This window comes from Xenopus laevis, chromosome 6L (genome assembly GCF_017654675.1).
Source record: "Xenopus laevis strain J_2021 chromosome 6L, Xenopus_laevis_v10.1, whole genome shotgun sequence".
NCBI classification, from domain to species: domain Eukaryota; kingdom Metazoa; phylum Chordata; class Amphibia; order Anura; family Pipidae; genus Xenopus; species Xenopus laevis.
In genome coordinates, this window is record NC_054381.1 from 162,690,619 (window position 1) to 162,713,137 (window position 22,519).

The following is a 22,519-nucleotide window of genomic DNA, read 5'->3' on the forward strand; positions in this document are numbered from 1 at the left end:
TTATTTACTATTCAGTGTTTCCATAACCTTGTTATGAGCTACTGTTACCCCAATGTTTCCTTGTGTTTATTTGTGCCCTGGGTACCCCTGGAACTATAGCAGGGTGACACCCCAATGTTTCTATATATCTGTAACCTTGTTATGAGCTAAGGGGGCCCAGTCTGAAGGTCAGTTAGGGGGAGATTTGGGGTGAGTGCTTATTTGTACCCTGGGTACCCTGGAACTATAGCAGGGTGGACACCCCAATGCTTCTATATATCTGTAACCTTGTTATGAGCTAAGGGGGCCCAGTCTGAAGGTCAGTTAGGGGGAGATTTGGGGTGAGTGTTTATTTGTACCCTGGGTACCCCTGGAACTATAGCAGGGTGACACCCCAATGCTTCTATATATCTGTAACCTTGTTATGAGCTAAGGGGCCCAGTCTGAAGGTCAGTTAGGGGGAGATTTGGGGTGAGTGTTTATTTGTACCCTGGGTACCCCTGGAACTATAGCAGGGTGACACCCCAATGTTTCTATATATCTGTAACCTTGTTATGAGCTAAGGGGGCCCAGTCTGAAGGTCAGTTAGAGGGAGATTTGGGGTGAGTGTTTATTTGTGCCCTGGGTACCCCTGGAACTATAGCAGGGTGACTGTTACCCCAATGTTTCTATATATCTGTAACCTTGTTATGAGCTAAGGGGACCCAGTCTGAAGGTCAGTTAGGGGGAGATTTGGGGTGAGTGATTATTTGTACCCTGGGTACCCCTGGAACTATAGCAGGGTGACACCCCAATGTTTCTATATATCTGTAACCTTGTTATGAGCTAAGGGGGCCCAGTCTGAAGGTCAGTTAGAGGGAGATTTGGGGTGAGTGTTTATTTGTGCCCTGGGTACCCCTGGAACTATAGCAGGGTGACTGTTACCCCAATGTTTCTATATATCTGTAACCTTGTTATGAGCTAAGGGGGCCCAGTCTGAAGGTCAGTTAGGGGGAGATTTGGGGTGATTGATTTGTTGTATTCCTCAGCATTTTCATTAGACTCTGGGAATCAACTTTCCTACCCACAATCTGGCTTGGAATGATCTATGCATCTCATTTTATCTATTGTAGCAGATATTGTATTAAATCAAATCATGGGGACACATCCAGAACAGCATGGGGAACTGGTTTTGGGATGTTTGCCCAAGGGTATGGTGGAGTTTCACAGCTAGGCTTCCTGGCCAATCACAGCAGAGCATGGGCACCTCCACCTTTTTGGTTCCTGGCATATACATAAAATCCTTGCCCTAGATTGCAGCAAGTAATTCAGCCATCACAGGCGCACTGAGCATGCTGGGACACCAGGAAATGAAGTGTCTTGTCCAACATCACAAGGAGTTGCCACAGGGAATTGATCCAGGGCATCTGACATTAGATTCCTTTTCAAAGGCTGGTCACTCAAGTGTAAGGATGATAAGGAAAAAAGAGCGAGAGGGAGCATGATGAGGGAGAAGGAATGATGATGGAGGAGTGGGGATGATGAGGGAGAAGGAATGAAGATGATGGAGGAGTGGGGATGATGAGGGAGAAGGAATGATGATGATGGAGGAGTGGGGATGATGAGGGAGAAGGAATGAAGATGATGATGATGGAGGAGTGGGGATGATGTCAGAGAAGGAATGGGGATGATAAAGGAGCAGCTTCATATATTTATCTTTTTGGAATGAGGCAAAGAGAGTTGTTAGTAAAGGTCAGACTATTGGGTAGAGAAAGCGTAACAAGTCCCTGGTCTCAGTACAGAGAGCACTTACCTGCCCCTGAGTCACATGTGGGACAGAATGTGGGAGTCACATTGCATTATGGGTGCAGGTGGGTGATCTGGGCTCTGTTGTCTCTCTGTACTTGTGAGGGATCAGTTGCCCAAATGGTAAGAGAGGGAGGAGCCTATGACAGATGTTACTGGGGTACCTTTCATACTTAGTACGAGGTTACATGGGTATTACTTACAATAATCTGGTACCACTATGATATTTGCTCCATTTTGTGCCAATGTCTATGTGACCTAATGGGAAGTTGAGTTCATTGAGTGTTTTATTGATGATGTGGATTTGGGACGGGGCAGTGGGGGGCAGGGGGTGCTCAGTTCATGGAACATAATTATAACCAATCACATAACAGTGACACACAGGGGCCCAGAGAGGGAGGGTGGGCGGACACTTCCACAAATGTGGCTGAAAATGATGCTGACAAAATAGTCCCAGTGCTGCAGGATACAGTGAGGTGAGTAAATAGTCAGGTACTTGTGCCTTGTTACTCCCAGTATTAACTGTACCCCATGGAGAAGTGGAGGTGCCGGTCGGGAGTTGATATCACTTTGTGCCAATCAACAGTCAGTCCAGGCCCAGGGAAGTGTGGGTGCTGGGAGTTGGAGCGTTACCATTTGGGTGACCAGCCATCCAGTTACAGAAGATGAATAATTCAACACTGCAGAGAGAGTATTGGGGGGCTAGGGGGGGCCCTTTGTATGTGTGAGGGTAAATAGGGCAGATTTGCCAGGGGGAGGGGCAGTAGAGTAACAGCACACGGGATATTGAGCCCCACTTACTATATAAAGGGAGACTGCAGTTATTTGTATTATTCTATTAGTATTAATGACAGTCCCGTATGTAAATGACAGATACACTGACAGGTGGGGAACAACATCCCATTATTGGGGGGTAACGTCTGTGTCTGTTTCTTGGCACAGCCCCCATTGCAGGTTCTATAAAGTAAAGTTTATTATTGGGCCTTTTATCATTTCTTCCCAGTTGGTTGGGCCAGTGTTTGGGCAGCATGTGTAAGATGGGGGTTATGTGTAAGATGGGGGTTCAGTGTAAGATGGGGGTTCAGTGTATGATGGGGGTTCAGTGTATGATGGGGGTTCTGTGTATGATGGGGGTTATGTGTATGATGGGGGTTCTGTGTATGATGGGGGTTCCGTGTATGATGGGGGTTCTGTGTATGATGGGGGTTCCGTGTATGATGGGGGTTCTGTGTATGATGGGGGTTCAGTGTATGATGGGGGTTCTGTGTATGATGGGGGTTCAGTGTATGATGGGGGTTCCATGTATGATGGGGGTTCCGTGTAAGATGGGGGTTATGTGTATGATGGGGGTTCTGTGTATGATGGGGGTTCCGTGTATGATGGGGGTTCTGTGTATGATGGGGGTTCAGTGTATGATGGGGGTTCTGTATATGATGGGGGTTCCATGTATGATGGGGGTTCTGTGTACGATGGGTGTTCTGTGTATGATGGGGGTTCCGTGTATGATGGGGGTTCAGTGTATGATGGGGGTTCCATGTATGATGGGGGTTCTGTGTACGATGGGTGTTCTGTATATGATGGGGGTTCCATGTATGATGGGGGTTCCATGTATGATGGGGGTTCTGTGTACGATGGGTGTTCTGTGTATGATGGTGGTTCCTTGTATGATGGTGGTTGCGTGTATGATGGGGGTTCCGTGTATGATGGGGGTTCCGTGTATGATGGGGGTTCCGTGTATGATGGGGGTTCCGTGTATGATGGCTGCTTATAACTGATGTGGGTGAAGGAATTTTTTGGTTCTGAGTCAGTAATTTCCATGCACAGAATCTGGTTTTGTATCAGCAGGTGTGGGTGCAGGTGTGGGTGCAGGTGTGGGTGCATGGGTGCATGGGTGCTGTAGTCAGCTGCACTGCTGGGTGATGTACAATATGTGACCCGGGTGCTGCTGTTGATCCGTTTCTGGTTTTCCAATAGTTAGAGCTTCTGGCCTGTTCCAGCATGGGCTGCACTGGTGACTTGGGGATACAGATTTAGGGGGTTCCAGAGTCGCTAGTGTTACTTTGGCAATTGAAAGTGAAGATTCCCCTGCAGTTCATTCCTGTCTGGCGCAACTTCGTTAGGGGTCTTCACTCAGGCTAATTTACATACAGTGGGAAATAATAAAGTGCAATGGACGTATATGTTGCAGCAAATACATTACATTACACAAGTCCAGGGAACCTTAATAAAGACAATAGTTGTTATATTGCCCTACACATGAGCCCACTGTATAGTTTATGTTCCTTATGTTAGAGAATGTAGGGGGGACCCAGTTACCCAAAAAAAATGAAGGACTTTTGCAGCCTGTCACTCTGAAAAAGGAAAAGACCCCAGTGTTTTTAGGGAAACTTTTTCCACTAAAAAATAAGATGTAAGTGACAGAAGACTGAGGAAGATCCTTTCACTCCAGTGAACTTCTTCTGTCTGAGCTGCTGACGGCAAGTCTGGCGAAAGAGGGAACGTTCAGTAAAATCCGCATTTCATTTTCGGAGTAACGACCATTCGCCAGAGCGAAAATTCGTCTGCCGATAGATTGTGAATGAGCGCTAGTGTCTGTGTCTCTCGCTAGCGAAGTTACGCCTGCGCCGTTAGTAAATTTTCGATGTAACAATAGCGAATTGACGCTAGCGTTAACCACTTCACCCTCAGGATAATCTGCCCCTTAGTTTCTTAACATTTTGCCCCAGTGCTTTTCATCAGCAGCAAGTTTGGTTGATCCGCTGCTGATCTCTGGTTGGTATTGGGGTGTGGCTATTGTCAGTATTGGGGTGTGGCTATTGTCAGTATGGGGGTGTGGCTATTGTCAGTATGGGGGTGTGGCTATTGTCAGTATGGGGGTGTGACTATTGTCAGTATTGGGGTGTGGCTATTGTCACATGTCAGTCCACAGTGCCCCACCCCAAGTGATTAAAGGGATTGTTCCCCTTTAAATTAACTGTTAGTATGAAATAGAGAGGCATATTTTGAGCCAATTTGCAATTGGTTTTCATTTTTTAACATTTGTGGTTTTTGACTTATTTAGCTTTTTATTCAACTCTTGAGTTTGGAATTCCAGCAGTCTGGTTGCTAGGGTCTAAACTGTCCTAGTAACAGGCAGTGGTTTGCACGAGAGACTGCAATATGATTAGGAAAGAGCCTGAATCAAAAGAGAAGTCATAAATGTAATAATAGTTTTTTGGCTGCCGGAGTAGAGACTAAATTAACCCTTTCCTGTCTCTGACATGTATTTCTTTCTTACAATTTCATGGTAGAAGCCATTTCTGTGCTCAAGAACAAGGGAAGAGACCACCCAGACCAGGGCCCCCCGGGAATTTCCGGGCTCCCGACAGGCCAGTCCCACCGTTATAACCAGTACAACTCAAACCCTTCAGAGTCATCTTCATTTTGTGAATGTAGCCCAGGAGCTGACACTCTACATTGCCCCACACATCCCACCAATCCTTTTTGAAGCCCCATTCCTAATGGACCAACTGCACTGCTGTGTATTCCTGCAAACTGCGTTACTTTCAGGGGCCGGCCCAGCTCACAGCCCATTATATATATAATATTGTCCATAGCCCCAACCCCAACTGGGACTCACACAAACACACTGCACTGAGAACAAAACTAACACTAACCAGACAGATTTCATTATCTTCAGGATTCACTGTTACTGTCCCTTTAAGACCAGACCAGTCTACTGCACTTGATGATGGGGGTGCACTTGTACTGGCCACGGGGCAACTGATTCAGAACATTTGGCACATGAATTCAACCCAAATACTGTCCTGCACTCGAAAACAACTCCTCCCTCAGTACTGACCAGTGTCATTCAATAAGGAGCCGACCCACAGAGAATTAAAGGGCAACTTTACCCAAACACTTTGTTGCCTAACTTCCCAATATCCATTCATTCCTCATTCTCTGCACTGCTGCCTCCGACTCCTGATACAACTTCCCAATATCCATTCATTCCTCATTCTCACTGGGTTTATAGTCTGTGTAACTGTCATTGTGTCTGTCCCTTTCTCTTCTCTGCACTGCTGCTTCTGACTCCTGATACAACTTCCCAATATCCATTCATTCCTCATTCTCACTGGGTTTATAGTTCTGTGTAACTGTCATTGTGTCTGTCCCTTTCTCTGCACTGCTGCCTCTGACTCCTGATACAACTTCCCAATATCCATTCATTCCTCATTCTCACTGGGTTTATAGTTCTGTGTAACTGTCATTGTGTCTGTCCCTTTCTCTTCTCTGCACTGCTGCTTCTGACTCCTGATACAACTTCCCAATATCCATTCATTCCTCATTCTCACTGGGTTTATAGTTCTGTGTAACTGTCATTTTGTCTGTCCCTTTCTCTGCACTGCTGCTTCTGACTCCTGATACAACTTCCCAATATCCATTCATTCCTCATTCTCACTGGGTTTATAGTTCTGTGTAACTGTCATTGTGTCTGTCCCTTTCTCTTCTCTGCACTGCTGCTTCTGACTCCTGATACAACTTCCCAATATCATTCATTCCTCATTCTCACTGGGTTTATAGTTCTGTGTAACTGTCATTGTGTCTGTCCCTTTCTTTCTCTGCACTGCTGCTTCTGACTCCTGATACAACTTCCCAATATCCATTCATTCCTCATTCTCATGGGTTTTATAGTTCTGTGTAACTGTCATTGTGCCTGTCCCTTTCTCTGCACTGCTGCCTCTGACTCCTGATACAACTTCCCAATATCCATTCATTCCTCATTCTCACTGGGTTATAGTTCTGTGTAACTGTCATTGGTCTGTCCTTTCTCTTCTCTGCACTGCTGCTTCTGACTCCTGATACAACTTCCAATATCCATTCATTCCTCATTCTCACTGGGTTTATAGTTCTGTGTAACTGTCATTTTGTCTGTCCCTTTCTCTGCACTGCTGCTTCTGACTCCTGATACAACTTCCCAATATCCATTCATTCCTCATTCTCACTGGGTTTATAGTTCTGTGTAACTGTCATGTGTCTGTCTCTTTCTCTGCACTGCTGCTTCTGACTCCTGATACAACTTCCCAATATCCATTCATTCCTCATTCTCACTGGGTTATAATTCTGTGTAACTGTCATTTTGTCTGTCCCTTTCTCTGCACTGCTGCTTCTGACTCCTGATACAACTTCCCAATATCCATTCATTCCTCATTCTCACTGGGTTTATAGTTCTGTGTAACTGTCATTGTGTCTGTCTCTTTCTTGCACTGCTGCTTCTGACTCCTGATACAACTTCCCAATATCCATTCATTCCTCATTCTCACTGGGTTTATAGTTCTGTGTAACTGTCATTGTGTCTGTCCCTTTCTCTTCTTCTGCACTGCTGCTTCTGACTCCTGATACAACTTCCCAATATCCATTCATTCCTCATTCTCACTGGTTATAGTTCTGTGTCACTGTCATTGTGTCTGTCCCTTTCTCTTCTCTGCACTGCTGCTTCTGACTCCTGATACAACTCCAATATCCATTCATTCCTCATTCTCACTGGGTTTGTAGTTCTGTGTAACTGTCATTGTGTCTGTCCCTTTCTCTTCTCTGCACTGCTGCTTCTGACTCCTGATACAACTTCCCAATATCCATTCATTCTCATTCTCACTGGTGTTTATAGTTCTGTGTAACTGTCATTGTGTCTGTCCCTTCTCTTCTCTGCACTGCTGCTTCTGACTCCTGATACAACTTCCCAATATCCATTCATTCCTCATTCTCACTGGGTTTATAATTCTGTGTAACTGTCATTGTGTCTGTCCCTTTCTCTTCTCTGCACTGCTGCTTCTGACTCCTGATACAACTTCCCAATATCCATTCATTCCTCATTCTCACTGGGTTTATATTCTGTGTAACTGTCATTGTGTCTGTCCCTTTCTCTGCAACTGCTGCCTCTGACTGCTGATACAACTTCCCAATATCCATTCATTCCTCATTCTCACTGGGTTTATAGTTCTGTGTAACTGTCATTGTGTCTGTCCTTTCTCTGCACTGCTGCTTCTGACTCCTGATACAACTTCCAATATCCATTCATTCCTCATTCTCACTGGGTTTATAGTTCTGTGTAACTGTCATTGTGTCTGTCCCTTTCTCTTCTCTGCACTGCTGCTTCTGACTCCTGATACAACTTCCCAATATCCATTCATTCCTCATTCTCACTGGTTTATAGTTCTGTGTAACTGTCATTGTGTCTGTCCCTTTCTCTGCACTGCTGCTTCTGACTCCTGATACAATTCCCAATATCCATTCATTCCTCATTCTCACTGGGTTATAGTTCTGTGTAACTGTCATTGTGTCTGTCCCTTTCTCTGCACTGCTGCTTCTGACTCCTGATACAACTTCCCAATATCCATTCACTTCCTCATTCTCACTGGTTTATAGTTCTGTGTAACTGTCATTGTGTCTGTCCTTTCTCTGCACTGCTGCTTCTGACTCTGATACAACTTCCATATCCATCATTCCTCATTCTCACTGGTTTATAGTTCTGTGTAACTGTCATTGTGTCTGTCCCTTTCTCTGCACTGCTGCCTCTGACTCCTGATAAACTTCCAATCCATTCATTCCTCATTCTCACTGGGTTTATAGTTCTGTGTAACTGTCATTGTGTCTGTCCCTTTCTCTGCACTGCTGCTTCTGACTCCTGATACAACTTCCCAATATCCATTCATTCCTCATTCTCACGGGGTTTATAGTTCTGTGTAACTGTCATTGTGTCTGTCCCTTTCTCTGCACTGCTGCTTCTGACTCCTGATACAACCTTCCCAATATCCATTCATTCCTCATTCTCACTGGGTTTATAGTTCTGTGTAACTGTCATTGTGTCTGTCCCTTTCTCTGCACTGCTGCCTCTGACTCCTGATACAACTTCCCATATACCATTCATTCCTCATTCTCACTGGGTTTATAGTTCTGTGTAACTGTCATTGTGCTGTCCCTTTCTCTGCACTGCTGCTTCTGACTCCTGATACAACTTCCCAATACCATTCATTCCTCATTCTCACTGGGTTTATAGTTCTGTGTAACTGTCATTGTGTCTGTCCCTTTCTCTGCACTGCTGCTTCTGACTCCTGATACAACTTCCCAATATCCATTCATTCCTCATTCTCACTGGGTTTATAGTTCTGTGTAACTGTCATTTGTGTCTGTCCCTTTCTCTGCACTGCTGCTTCTGACTCCTGATACAACTTCCCAAATTCCATTCATTCCTCATTCTCACTGGGTTTATAGTTTCTGTGTAACTGTCATTGTGTCTGTCCCTTTCTCTGCACTGCTGCTTCTGACTCCTGATACAGTTTCCCCAATATCCATTCATTCCTCATTCTCACTGGGTTTATAGTTCTGTGTAACTGTCATTGTGTCTGTCCCTTTCTCTTCTTTTGCACTGCTGCTTCTGACTCCTGATACAATTTCCCCAATATCCATTCATTCCTCATTCTCACTGGTTTATAGTTCTGTGTAACTGTCATTGTGTCTTTTCTTTCTCTGCACTGCTCCCTTCTGACTCCTGATACAACTTCCCAATATCCATTCATTCCTCATTCTCACTGGGTTTATAGTTCTGTGTAACTGTCATTGTGTCTGTCCCTTTCTCTGCACTGCTGCTTCTGACTCCTGATACAGCTTCCCAATATCCATTCATTCCTCATTCTCACTGTGTTTATAGTTCTGTGTAACTGTCATTGCAGGGCTGTTAATCAGCTAACGTCTACTTTGTTTCATGAGTTAGAAGCAGCAATACAGAGAACAAGTGTTTATGTGGAGTTTCCTTTTAAATGAATTGGCTTTTGAACTTGGGTGTTTAACTCTGTAATTCCCTTGGGGCGGAGCTACTGGCACAAGCCTGGATTGGCTGGAATGGACTGACAAACACACACAAATAAATTAGAATATTTAATATAGAAATAAACCTTCATCTCTCAATGGAAACAGATTGAGCTGAGCTGCACGAGGGGAGCTAAATCTTCTTACTCCCAAAACTATCATCACTTCCTGGGGCCCCCAGGAGCCACTGCGCAGGTTAATAAATGGAATGAACAGAAAGAGTTAAAGGGTCGGACTGGGATTTTTCTTTTGAAATCCATAATTGATCAAGGCACAGAATTCAATGGCGGGTTGAGCTGCTTGTGGTCGGCTGGAGTCGGGCCCTAAGTCAGCGCACGGGGCCAGCCAATAGAAGCAGAGGATTATGGGCTGAATAAATCCATTCGACTGGGAGGAAGGGGGCGCTGATGGATCTGTCACTATATAAAAATTTTTCTATCGGTGACCTCAGGTTCTATTGGAAAAAGAATAAAGTGGGGGGAGAATAAGTTACTTGACAGGGAGAATTAGGGCAAAAAGGGAGGTGAAGAGGATGGAGAAGGGGGAGGGAAATGGGGGGAGGAGACACACTGGGGGGAGGGAAACAGTGAGGAGGAGAGAATAGGAGAATGGGGGGACCAGCAGCTGAACACAAGTTGATGGTTAGAAATGCGTATGGGGGTGAGAATAGAGTGCAGCTCATTTCCCTTGGCTTTTCTTACAGGAAAGATAGAGTTAAATTCAGCTGGAAGCTTCATTCGGAATAAAAAGGCAGAGAAAAAACTCTACGGATCCGACAGTTTGCGTGAATCTAAAGGACCAGAAAATTTTCAGAACCCCATGTCACGGGGCTCATTAACTCTGCGTTGGAATTGGGGGGAAAAACGGATTCCCTGCAACCAACGTTCAATTTAGTTGGTCCCTAGGCGCGTGAAGTCCGCAGGTTGAACTGGATTGGTTCCCGCCGTCTCCAGACCCTCGGGCATCGTGCAATAAATGTTTCACCCTCGTCGTACTTGGTAATTATCGCCCCGGAAAACCCGGGCACGTTCTTATCATCCAGACCTACAAACAACATAGAAACCACCCATCACCCTCAGTGCCTCCCTCCTGTTTCACCCTGCAGTGGAGGGCAAGACTGGGGGGGTACCACAATGAGCGGGCAGGAGGGGAGGAGCAAAAGGGGGCCACTGAACCAGGTCCATACCGAAAGTAAAATATTTTTCAAGTTTTTGATAATTCATCAAGGAAGGGAATTTGATGCAGTGTTTTAGGGTGGCTGGATGTGTTAGTGGTGCTAAAAAGAACAGGAGAGGTTGCCAGTGGGGGAGAATTGTTTTAGTCCCCCCCCCCTGTCCCCGGAACCTCCCCCAACCCCCTCCCCTAATTAAACCCCTTTTTATTTCAAGAATGTCACTCTGTTCAGATGTATAATCTGGCCAATGGGACGGGGCGTTTCACTGGACACACCCTCACTGGATGGACTATTCTGATGAGGGAGGGGCTAAATACTTTATTCCCAGTTCTCAAGCCAATGAGATGGAGGGTTTCACTGGGCACTCCCTCAGATGGACTTTGCTGAGCTAGGACAGTGATGGGGACCCCAAGCTAAGGAAACGGGGGTACCCAGACACTGTAGAAGGATTAGAGCTTATAGTACAGTGTGATTGGTCGGGTCCCTGTGGGGCTGAGCAGGAAGAGCTCTGGGGGCCAAAGTTGGGAATAACAGTATCACCTGATTCTTCTTAAAAGGGGCCAGGAGTTATTCATTTCATTCAGCCCATTCCCTAATGAACAACAATGAAAATAAAGAGAATTCTTACCTGACATTTGTCCCCTTAAACTTCCAACACCGCGGTGAATTATTTTGTGAGCTTGATGTGTCCGTTCCGCACCTTCCCAGAAACAAAACAAATTCACCCCATATGCCCCAGGCCAGAGCCATGAATACCCCAATGCCCACTAATAAAACCCCTGCTCCCCCAAGGTAGTGTAAATCCTGATCCTCACCGGTCAGTGTTAATCCCTGCATCCCACGGCTCTGTTAACTCCCTGATTCCTCAACGGCTATGAATCCCTGCATCCTCCAACGCTCAGTGTTAATCCTGCATCCCCACCCGGTCAGTGAATTCCCTGCTCCTCCACGCTCTGTTAAATCCTGCACCTAACGGCTCTTATAAACTCCCTGATCCTCACCGCTCAGTATAAACTCCTGCATCCTCAAGGGTCGTGTAAACTCCCTGCATCTCCAACAGTTCGTATAAATCCCGATCCTACAGGGCTCAGTATAAACTCCCTGCATCCTCCAAACTCATTAAATCCCGATCCTCCACGGCCCCTAAAACTCCCTGATTCACCGCTACATAAAACCCCTGCTCTCCCGCGGTCCTGTCTCCCTGCATTCAAGGGCTAATATAAACTCCCTGCATCCTCCAACAGCCAAGATAAATCCCTGATCCTCCCGGTACTAAACTCCTGCCCTCACACGGCTCACTATAAACTTGAACCTCCACGTAACTATAAAATCCCTCATTCACAGGGTCACTATAAACTCCTTGCATCCTCAAGCGGCTCATGTAAACCCCTGCATCCCACACGGTAACTAAAAATCCCTGATTCAACGGTAATATAATCCCGCTCCTCCACGGGTATAAAACTCCTTCCCTCACGCGGCTCATATAAATCCCTGCTCCTCCCCCACGGCTAACTATAAATCCCCTGCCTCACAGGGCTAACTATAAACTCCCGCATCCCACACAGCTCAGATAAATCCCTGCATCCTCAGGCTCATAAAAACTCCCTGCATCCTCACAGGTCACTATAAACTCCCTGATCCTCACACGGTCACAATATTATCCCTGATCCTAACACTAGTATAAAACTCCCTGCATCCTCACAGGGCTCACTATAAACTCCTGCATCCTCACAGGGCTAACTATAAACTCCCTGCATCCTCACAGGGCTCACTATAAACTCCCTGCATCCTCACAGGGCTAACTATAAACTCCCTGCATCCTCACACAGCTCAGTATAAACTCCCTGCATCCTCACACGGCTCACTATAAACTCCCTGCATCCTCACACGGCTAACTATAAACTCCCTGCATCCTCACAGGCTAACTATAAACTCCCTGCATCCTCACAGGGCTCACTATAAACTCCCTGCATCCTCACAGGCTAACTATAACTCCCTGCATCCTCACAGGGCTCACTATAAACTCCCTGCATCCTCACACAGCTCACTATAAACTCCCTGCATCCTCACGCGGCTCACTGTAAACTCCCTGCATCCTCACAGGGCTCACTATAAACTCCCTGCATCCTCACACAGCTCAGTATAAACTCACTGCATCCTCATACGGCTCACTATAAACTCCCTGCATCCTCACAGAGCTCAGTATAAACTCCCTGCATCCTCACAGAGCTCAGTATAAACTCCCTGCATCCTCACACGCCTCACAATAAACTCCCTGCATCCTCACAGGGCTCACTATAAACTCCCTGCATCCTCACAGGGCTCACTATAAACTCCCTGCATCCTCACAGGGCTCACTATAAACTCCCTGCATCCTCACAGGGCTCACTATAAACTCCCTGCATCCTCACAGGGCTAACTATAAACTCCCTGCATCCTCACAGGGCTCACTATAAACTCCCTGCATCCTCACAGGGCTAACTATAAACTCCCTGCATCCTCACAGGGCTCACTATAAACTCCCTGCATCCTCACACAGCTCAGTATAAACTCCCTGCATCCTCACAGGGCTAACTATAAACTCCCTGCATCCTCACAGGGCTCACTATAAACTCCCTGCATCCTCACAGGGCTCACTATAAACTCCCTGCATCCTCACAGGGCTCACTATAAACTCCCTGCATCCTCACAGGGCTAACTATAAACTCCCTGCATCCTCACAGGGCTCACTATAAACTCCCTGCATCCTCACAGGGCTCACTATAAACTCCCTGCATCCTCACAGGGCTCACTATAAACTCCCTGCATCCTCACAGGGCTAACTATAAACTCCCTGCATCCTCACAGGGCTCACTATAAACTCCCTGCATCCTCACAGGGCTCACTTATAAACTCCCTGCATCCTCACACAGCTCAGTATAAACTCCCTGCATCCTCACAGGGCTCACTATAAACTCCCTGCATCCTCACACAGCTCACTATAAACTCCCTGCATCCTCACAGGGCTCACTATAAACTCCCTGCATCCTCACAGGGCTCACTATAAACTCCCTGCATCCTCACAGGGCTAACTATAAACTCCCTGCATCCTCACACAGCTCAGTATAAACTCCCTGCATCCTCACAGGGCTCACTATAAACTCCCTGCATCCTCACAGGGCTAACTATAAACTCCCTGCATCCTCACAGGGCTCACTATAAACTCCCTGCATCCTCACAGGGCTAACTATAAACTCCCTGCATCCTCACACAGCTCAGTATAAACTCCCTGCATCCTCACACGGCTCACTATAAACTCCCTGCATCCTCACACGGCTAACTATAAACTCCCTGCATCCTCACACGGCTAACTATAAACTCCCTGCATCCTCACAGGGCTCACTATAAACTCCCTGCATCCTCACAGGGCTAACTATAAACTCCCTGCATCCTCACACAGCTCAGTATAAACTCCCTGCATCCTCACACAGCTCACTATAAACTCCCTGCATCCTCACGCGGCTCACTGTAAACTCCCTGCATCCTCACAGGGCTCACTATAAACTCCCTGCATCCTCACACAGCTCAGTATAAACTCACTGCATCCTCATACGGCTCACTATAAACTCCCTGCATCCTCACAGAGCTCAGTATAAACTCCCTGCATCCTCACAGAGCTCAGTATAAACTCCCTGCATCCTCACACGCCTCACAATAAACTCCCTGCATCCTCACAGGGCTCACTATAAACTCCCTGCATCCTCACAGGGCTCACTATAAACTCCCTGCATCCTCACAGGGCTCACTATAAACTCCCTGCATCCTCACAGGGCTCACTATAAACTCCCTGCATCCTCACAGGGCTAACTATAAACTCCCTGCATCCTCACAGGGCTCACTATAAACTCCCTGCATCCTCACAGGGCTCACTATAAACTCCCTGCATCCTCACAGGGCTCACTATAAACTCCCTGCATCCTCACAGGGCTAACTATAAACTCCCTGCATCCTCACAGGGCTAACTATAAACTCCCTGCATCCTCACAGGGCTCACTATAAACTCCCTGCATCCTCACAGGGCTCACTATAAACTCCCTGCATCCTCACAGAGCTCAGTATAAACTCCCTGCATCCTCACACGCCTCACAATAAACTCCCTGCATCCTCACACAGCTCAGTATAAACTCCCTGCATCCTCACAGGGCTCAGTATAAACTCCCTGCATCCTCACAGGGCTCACTATAAACTCCCTGCATCCTCACAGGGCTCAGTATAAAGTGAGAGACAGTTGAGTAGAGGGATATTATATATATATATATATATACATATACACAGTAGGATATTTAATATATAAATATACAGTATGAGGAGAAACAGAAGGCAGAGACTGTCCATTACCTTCTTGTCCCAGATCTGGAGGGGTTTGCTGCCGATACTGTACAGGATGGAGAGGAATCCGGACTGGAAGGTGTTTTTGAACATGATGAGTCTGAGGGGAGACACCGAGTGTGAGTGGCTGGGGGAGGGGTCACTATGAGGAGTAAATGAGGGAATATTGGGGGACACAAAGTAATGGGAGGATTGGGGGTGAGGCCTGTGCTCGTGGCCCCTGAATGACTCGGGGAGTGACAGGGATAAAACTCGCTGGTGGGAAGGAGACGTTGACTGGAGATTCCACTCACCCGGTGCCGCTCTCTCTCTCTGTGTCTCTCCGTGTGTTCAGGCCGCGCGCCCGTTGCTATGGCGCCTCTCTAGGCCACGGTTACCTCGGTAACGCCTCTTCCTGCCCCTCGCGTCGTCATGACAGCTCGTTCCCGCCCCCCGCGCTCATGTTTGGTCTTAGCGTCGCTTTGGAGATGTGCCGGGCACGTGATCAGGAAGTTGGCCGCTGCCGGTTTAAAAATCAACCATGTTGGATCCTGGCATTGACAGTGCAAGCCTAGAGCAAGCGGACATTTTTGTTTCTGGTAGTGAGTGTCTCCCCCCGTGCTACTATTTGGACACAGCGAGCTTCCGTTTATCAGTCCCACCTTCGCATTAAAACCCCATCCCTTCACTAACTGGCGGTAACTTCTGACCACGCCCATTAAATGAAGGAACCAGAGCAAAATATACATCTGGTTTGTTTTACCTCTTTATTTCTCAAATAACATTCACAGAGGTAAAAATCAGGAAATACAATATAAAATGGTGGGACCAGAAATACAAAATGTAAAATGAGGTAAAACTCATGGGAAATTTTTTTCCCCAAAACCCATCAGTTAATAGTGCTGCTCCAGCAGAATTCTGCACTGAAATCCATTTCTCAAAAGAGCAAACAGATTTTTTTATATTCAATTTTGAAATCTGACATGGGGCTAGACATATTGTCAATTTCCCAGCTGCCCCCAGTCATGTGACTTGTGCTCTGATAAACTTCAGTCACTCTTTACTGCTGTACTGCAAATTGGACTGATATCACCCCCCCCCCAGCAGCCAAACAACAGAACAATGGGAAGGTAACCAGATAGCAGCTCCCTAACACAAGATAACAGCTGCCTGGTAGATCTAAGAACAACACTCAATAGTAAAATCCAGGTCCCACTGACACACATTCAGTTACATTGAGTAGGAGAAACAGCAGCCTGCCAGAAAGCATTTCTCTCCTAAAGTGCAGGCACAAGTCACATGACTGGGGCAGCTGGGAAATTGACAATATGTCTAGCCCCATGTCAGATTTCAAAATTGAATATAAAAAAATCTGTTTGCTCTTTTGAGAAATGGATTTCAGTGCAGAATTCTGCTGGAGCAGCACTATTAACTGATTCATTTTGAAAAAAACATGTTTTCTGGTGACAGGATCCCTTTAAGGGAAATGAGACTGGACCTGAAAGACTGAGCTAAGGCTGGAAGGTCAATGTCACGTGTATCCCGGACTAAGACATTGGGGGAAGAAGCAGGTGGGCACAGAGAGTAAGAGATGGAAAATGTGACCAAATTGTGATCGGAAAGGGGGAAGGGTTCACTGTTAAATCCAGAGAGAGAGAGAGTTTTAGTAAACACTAGATCCAGAAAGTGGCCGTCCTTATGAGTAGGGGTGTTTGTCCACTGCTGGAGCTCAAAGGAGGAGATTAGTCGGAGAAAACGAGAGGGACAGGGTTGTGAAGAATCATCAATGTGGAAGTTGAAATCCCCAGGAATGATTGCAGGGCTGTCAGTGCAGAGGAGGAGGCTGATGGGGGTCTGTAAATGACAGCTACACGCACAGAGAGAGGGGCGAATATGTGAAGGACATACACCTCAAAAGAGTTAAATGAGAAGGCTGGAGGAATAGGAAAAGGTTTGATCTGACAGCGAGAGGAGAATTCCAACTCCCTCACCACTTCCAATGGTTCGGGGGGTGTGAGAGAAAGATAGACCACCATGAGATAGAGTGCAGCCTCAATGGAGGTATCATTGTGTGAGAGGCAGGTTTCTGTTAGTGCAAGAAGACTAAGTGAATTAGAGCAAAAATGATCATGGATTAATGGAATTAATTGGGCTGATAGTTTTGTCTCATCTGCAAACACTGATACATTACTTACAATCCCCTCCCCTAAGTCATTAATGAACAAGTTAAATAAAAGTGGCCCCAATACTGAGCCCTGGGGGACCCCACTAAACCCAATAGGTTTTGCCTCCAATAAGGATTAATTATATCTTAGTTGGGATCAAGTACAGGCGACTGTTTTATTATTACACAGAAAAAGGAAATCAGTTTTAAACATTTGGATTTTATGATTATAATGGAGTCTATGGGAGACGGCCTTTCCGTAATTTGGAGCTTTCTGGATAATGAGTTTCCAACAGGCCCAGACTGGCAATCTGTGGGTTCTGGCAAATGCCAGAGGGGCTGCTATAAGGTCCCATAGAAAGTCACTATTTAATGGGCTGGTGGGGGCTGTTTGGGCCTCTGTGTACCTGAAATGCCAGGGCCTATTTTAATTCTCAGTCCAGACCTGGTTTCCAGATAACCAATCCTACACCTGAATTGGGCAGCTTTGATTTTTTTTGCCAGGGCTGCTTTTTTCTCCTACTCTGGCCCTGGCTGAACTATACCTCTATACTGCCCAAAGATATAAACTAAAGGAAGACAGACGCCAGGGGTTCTTAGTGAATTTAAAGGAGAAACAAACCCTTTACCAAAAAAACCCTGACCCCACCTCACATAGACCCCCCTCCCTCCTAACCCCCCAGGTAAGTTCTGAGCTTTTTTTTAAGTGTATTACAAATTACTGGCAACTACATTGAGGGTAAATTTGTAATACCGGTCCCGGCTTTGGCAGGTATTTTACCAGCTATGCCAATAAAATACCGGCCGGGTGGCAACCCTACCAAAGACCTGGAAGATGGCTGCATGGAAATCCAATCCCTGAATCTGCACGAGGGATACGTAAAAAGTTAGGGGAATACTTAAAGGGATTCTGTCAAGTTATTTATGGTTTAGTTTTTATTTCTAAATTACCCTGCAAATAATTCACTGTACAATATAAAATGTCATTCCTGAAGCAGCAAGTGTATTTAGTTGTAATATTGGTGTGTAGGTGCATCTCAGGTCATTTTGCCTGGTCATGTGATTTCAGAAAGAGCCAGCACTTTAGGATGGAACTGCTTTCCATTTAAAACACACGCAGCATGGTTTTTATTGACGCGTTTCGGGCACAAATGCTTATGATTAAAGGCAGATGTGCCCGAAATGCGTCAAGAGAAACCATGCTGCGTGTGTTTTAAATGGACAAATAAAGATTTGGCTTTTAACAGATGGCCCAGCGTGCGGATCTTCACTTTTCCTCTCTTCCCCACATGTCCGGAAGACCCCAAAGTTAGCAAATTTGACTAAATGGTTTAAAGTCCATTCGCCTGAATGTAGATCTTTGCAGCTTAAAAAGTCTGCCCTGAGGTTTGAGAGACCCGAGATACAGTAGGACGAGCGGAAAAGCTGGTTCCATTCTGCCCATTTGAATATTTTCTTTGTTCTTTCAATAAGATGTTGACTTCTTAAACCCCCTTGGTGGTGGAACTAATATGTCATTGCTACATTGTCTGTATGAATGAGAACATCTTTGTTTCTTATATTCTTATATATGGAGGAAAAACTTTTAAGGCTCTCCAAACAGCTCCCAGTTCTAAGGAATTTGATGGAAGGTCTGACATACCCTTCTCCCGGACACCTTGCTTTGAGAGGTCTTGAAGATGAGCACCCCAACCTCTTTTGCTTGAGTCTGTTGTGACTTGGGTTGCCACCCGGCCGCTAAAATACCTGCCAAGGCCGGGGCCGGTATTACAAATTTACTGGCAATGTAACTGCTGGTAAATTTGTAATACGATCAAAACTAGCCCTCGGCCTGCCCCCAATCCCCTGCAACTTACCTTTTCTTTTGCCTCTTCTAGCGTCCGTGGTGTGGCCCGCCCCTTTTGACGTCACATCCCGCCCCTTTGAGGCCCCGCCCCCCAGCAGCCAGTAATTTTTTTTTTATAAAAGGTGGCAACCCTAGTTGTGACTAGGGTTGCCACCCGGCCGGTAAAACACCTGCCAGGGCCGGTATTACAAATTTACCGGCAATGTAGCTGCCGGTAATTTGTAATACCATTTACAAAATCCCCTGGCCGCCGATGAAAACTTACATTTTCGTTGGCTTCGGCCAGTGGCCCTGCCCCTTGTGTGATGCTACTGCACATGGCCCCACCCCTTTTGTGCCGCTACTCCAAATTACCCCACCCCTTTTGTGATTCGACTCCCCCATGGCTCTGCCCCTTTTGCGGCGACCCTCATCGGCTCCACCCCTTTTTGCATCATGCCCCGCCCCTTTCTTTTCCGCCCCCCCACCATGGCCGGTATTTTTTTTTTTTAAAAAGGTGGCAACCCTAGTTGTGACTAAGATTGTGGGTGCAGGAAACAATTGGGTCCCTTTCATGAGGTTTTCTATCTGAAGCCACCAAGAGAGTGACCTTTTTAGATCTCAGGGTATGTTTACTTTTTTGTTTAAAGATTTCTTTTGATGGTCCCACACCGAATTTAAGAATTGTTTAAGATAAAGGATTTGCCCAATGCTTTTACATTACCTGTCTGACTCTCTGTGATCACCTATGAGGGGGCTGCCATACTTGTGCAGCAGGAGTCCGTTACCATTAGAAACTGACAGGCCGAGATGTGACAGTCAGGTTGGCAAAACAGTCAAGTTTTGAAACTTCAGCTAACAATAACTTACAAAAACAAACCTCTCTGCAAAAAATGATCAACATGACCTATAGGTAACTTTTAATGTACATTCATATTTTAAAAAGTAGTTTTTTAGTGTCAGTATCACTTTAAGGCACCGTCTTCTTTCTTATCCATCAGTCCCGCACTATTTTTAAGAGGAAGTGTGGTTCTTTTAATTGTCTCTGCTACTGGAGGATCCAACTTTGGGGCATTATCCCAAATCTGAGAATCAGAAACATCAAAAGGAAAAAGCGTATTCCATATTTTTGAAGGATATCCAAGTTAGATTTTTTTAAATTTTCCCTTTAATAGCTTCATCCTCTGGGAAACATGTTTTACGTTTATTGATAATAGCAAAATACTTGCTTGTTTTTTTAGGGGATTCTGAAGCATCGTCCAACCCATTTGTTTCTCTCACAGCCGAGATCAAAGAGTCAATATCCTCTATAGGAAAAACATCCTCAGAATCAGAGTATTCTCCTTCCTCACACTCATCCTTATATTTGGAAGAACGGCTTCCACAGATTCATTTGTTGAGCCATTCTCATAAAAAGGGCCGGCTTCTGCAGGCATATCTTTACTCTTCTTAAGGTGGCCATAGACATAGACATCTGCAGATCTCTCCCCGATATGCCCACACTGAAGTGGGCAATAGGCTGATCCGATCGTGGGCCCTAGGGCCCAACGATTGGAGCAAAATGGATCTGATACGGGTGGTCGGATCATGGGACCACATAAACGCATAGATGTGGCCGCGATCCAACGAGATTTTTTTACCTGCCCGATTGAGAACTGGCGACTTTTCTCGGATGGCTCCAGACATGGGCCAATAAGCTGCTGACTCGGTCTGTTGGCAGCTTTTATCGGGCCGTGTATGGGGGCCTTACGTTTGTTTAAAGGACTCAAAGGCTTGTCTCATGCTTCATACCAGTTCCTCAGTCCCAGAGGAGCCACAACCTGCAGGATTTTATCTTTACAAACACCAGAAAGCTTGGTGTGTTCTGCCTCAGTTTGTTAGTACAGAGTAATTGTAGAATGTTTTCGTAGACCTCCTGGCTATCACTTTCTTATCCTTAGGGGGGATTCAGATGGAGAATCTGTTTTTGGTGGTCTCCTTTGCCTTGTTTTTAACCTCCCCCTTGTGAGGTGCAGTATCAGCCATGCTAAAAGACACAAGCACAACAGGAGCTCAAATACCGCACTCCCGAATAAACCTAAAACATTGCCCTGGATTCAGATTTACTTGTAGAGTAACAGCACAGCGTTTGGTGACCCAAATAGCAATGTGTACACCCAGGAGTGGCAATCTATCGCTCTGCCGCACGGTGTAAATAGACGCCAAAGACCCGCAAGTGACCAACTCGCATCTTATCCAACGTCATTTTCCTTATGTGCACAACCAGGGCATCTGAAAATTACTTATGCGATTGTGGAGCACCACCATCTGAATAGCGTCCCAACTCCATTCCTCGCTGACTCTGCATCACTATCTGAAGGCACAGTCATCTAACTAGCGCCCTGTAAAAGCTCCTCCCTCTCTGTAGTCGTTTTCTCCCGGGGCACAAACATCTGTGTGGCTCCCAATCTTAAACGTTCCTTCTTTTTACTCGGAAAACAACACTGAAGGATACAGTTAGGTCCATAAATCTTTCAACAGAGACAACATTTGTCTAATTTTGGTTCTGTACATGACCACAATGAAGATGCAGTTGAACTGCAGACTTTCAGCTTTAATTCAGTGGGTTGAACAAAAAGATTGTATAAAAATGTGACAAACTAAAGCTTTTATTTAACACAATCACTTCATTTCAGGGGCTCAAAAGTAAATGGACAAGAGAGTCAAAGGCTATTTCAAACAGAGAACCCTCCTATGATGTTCCCAAATCAAATGTATAGATACCGGTAAGTGTCCTGGAGGTCTATCCAGTCTACATGGCAAATCATTTGGGCAACATACCGGAGGCATTGAAAGATTTGACATTCAGATATTTGTTAAAGTCTTTGAGGTGTAAATCTTTTACATTTTGAACTGGTTCTGGCAACTTGGGTTTGTCAGAATATACAAATTTTCCCTTGGGAAATTCTTTTTGATATAAGGCATAGCCAGTGGTTTTAAGTGTGTTGAGCCCACATTTCCATGAATTCTCTTAATCTTCTACTCACCTTGGACAGTGGGGCTCACATAATGTAACTTGATTTTTGGTTGATTTTCCTGGTCTGTATTGTTAGGGGTCTTGAAAGGAATGTTTCCTGAAGGGTTTTCTTTCTTTTTTTTGTCTTGGGAAAGAAAAGTCAACTTGCCCACTGAAGCCATTGAAATTTGATCAAGATGTTCACCAAAACTGTCCTTTAAAAAGAAGCTAACAAAGATTATGTTTGGACTGGGAGTCAGCATGCCAATGTGTTAGCCACAGAACCCTGAGGGCAGCAACAGTTTGCCCCATAGATTTTAAGTTGAAAACCATCCATCAAACTTCTGTAGCAAAGTCATTGACCATTTTAATGTCCTGCACCACATCTAGCAACTTCACTCTCTC

General features: G+C 45.7%; 1 non-coding gene across 1 annotated transcript; it reads right to left on the reverse strand.

Moving 5' to 3' along the window:
• Positions 1 to 11,452: 11,452 nt before the first annotated feature.
• Positions 11,453 to 15,702, reverse strand: cfap20.L. The gene is made up of 3 exons (XR_005962078.1): positions 15,445 to 15,702; positions 15,161 to 15,251; positions 11,453 to 11,483 (listed from the first exon to the last, which is right to left on the reverse strand). It is a non-coding gene; the product is annotated as a cilia and flagella associated protein 20 L homeolog (transcript).
• Between the last annotated feature and the right edge of the window lie 6,817 nt (positions 15,703 to 22,519).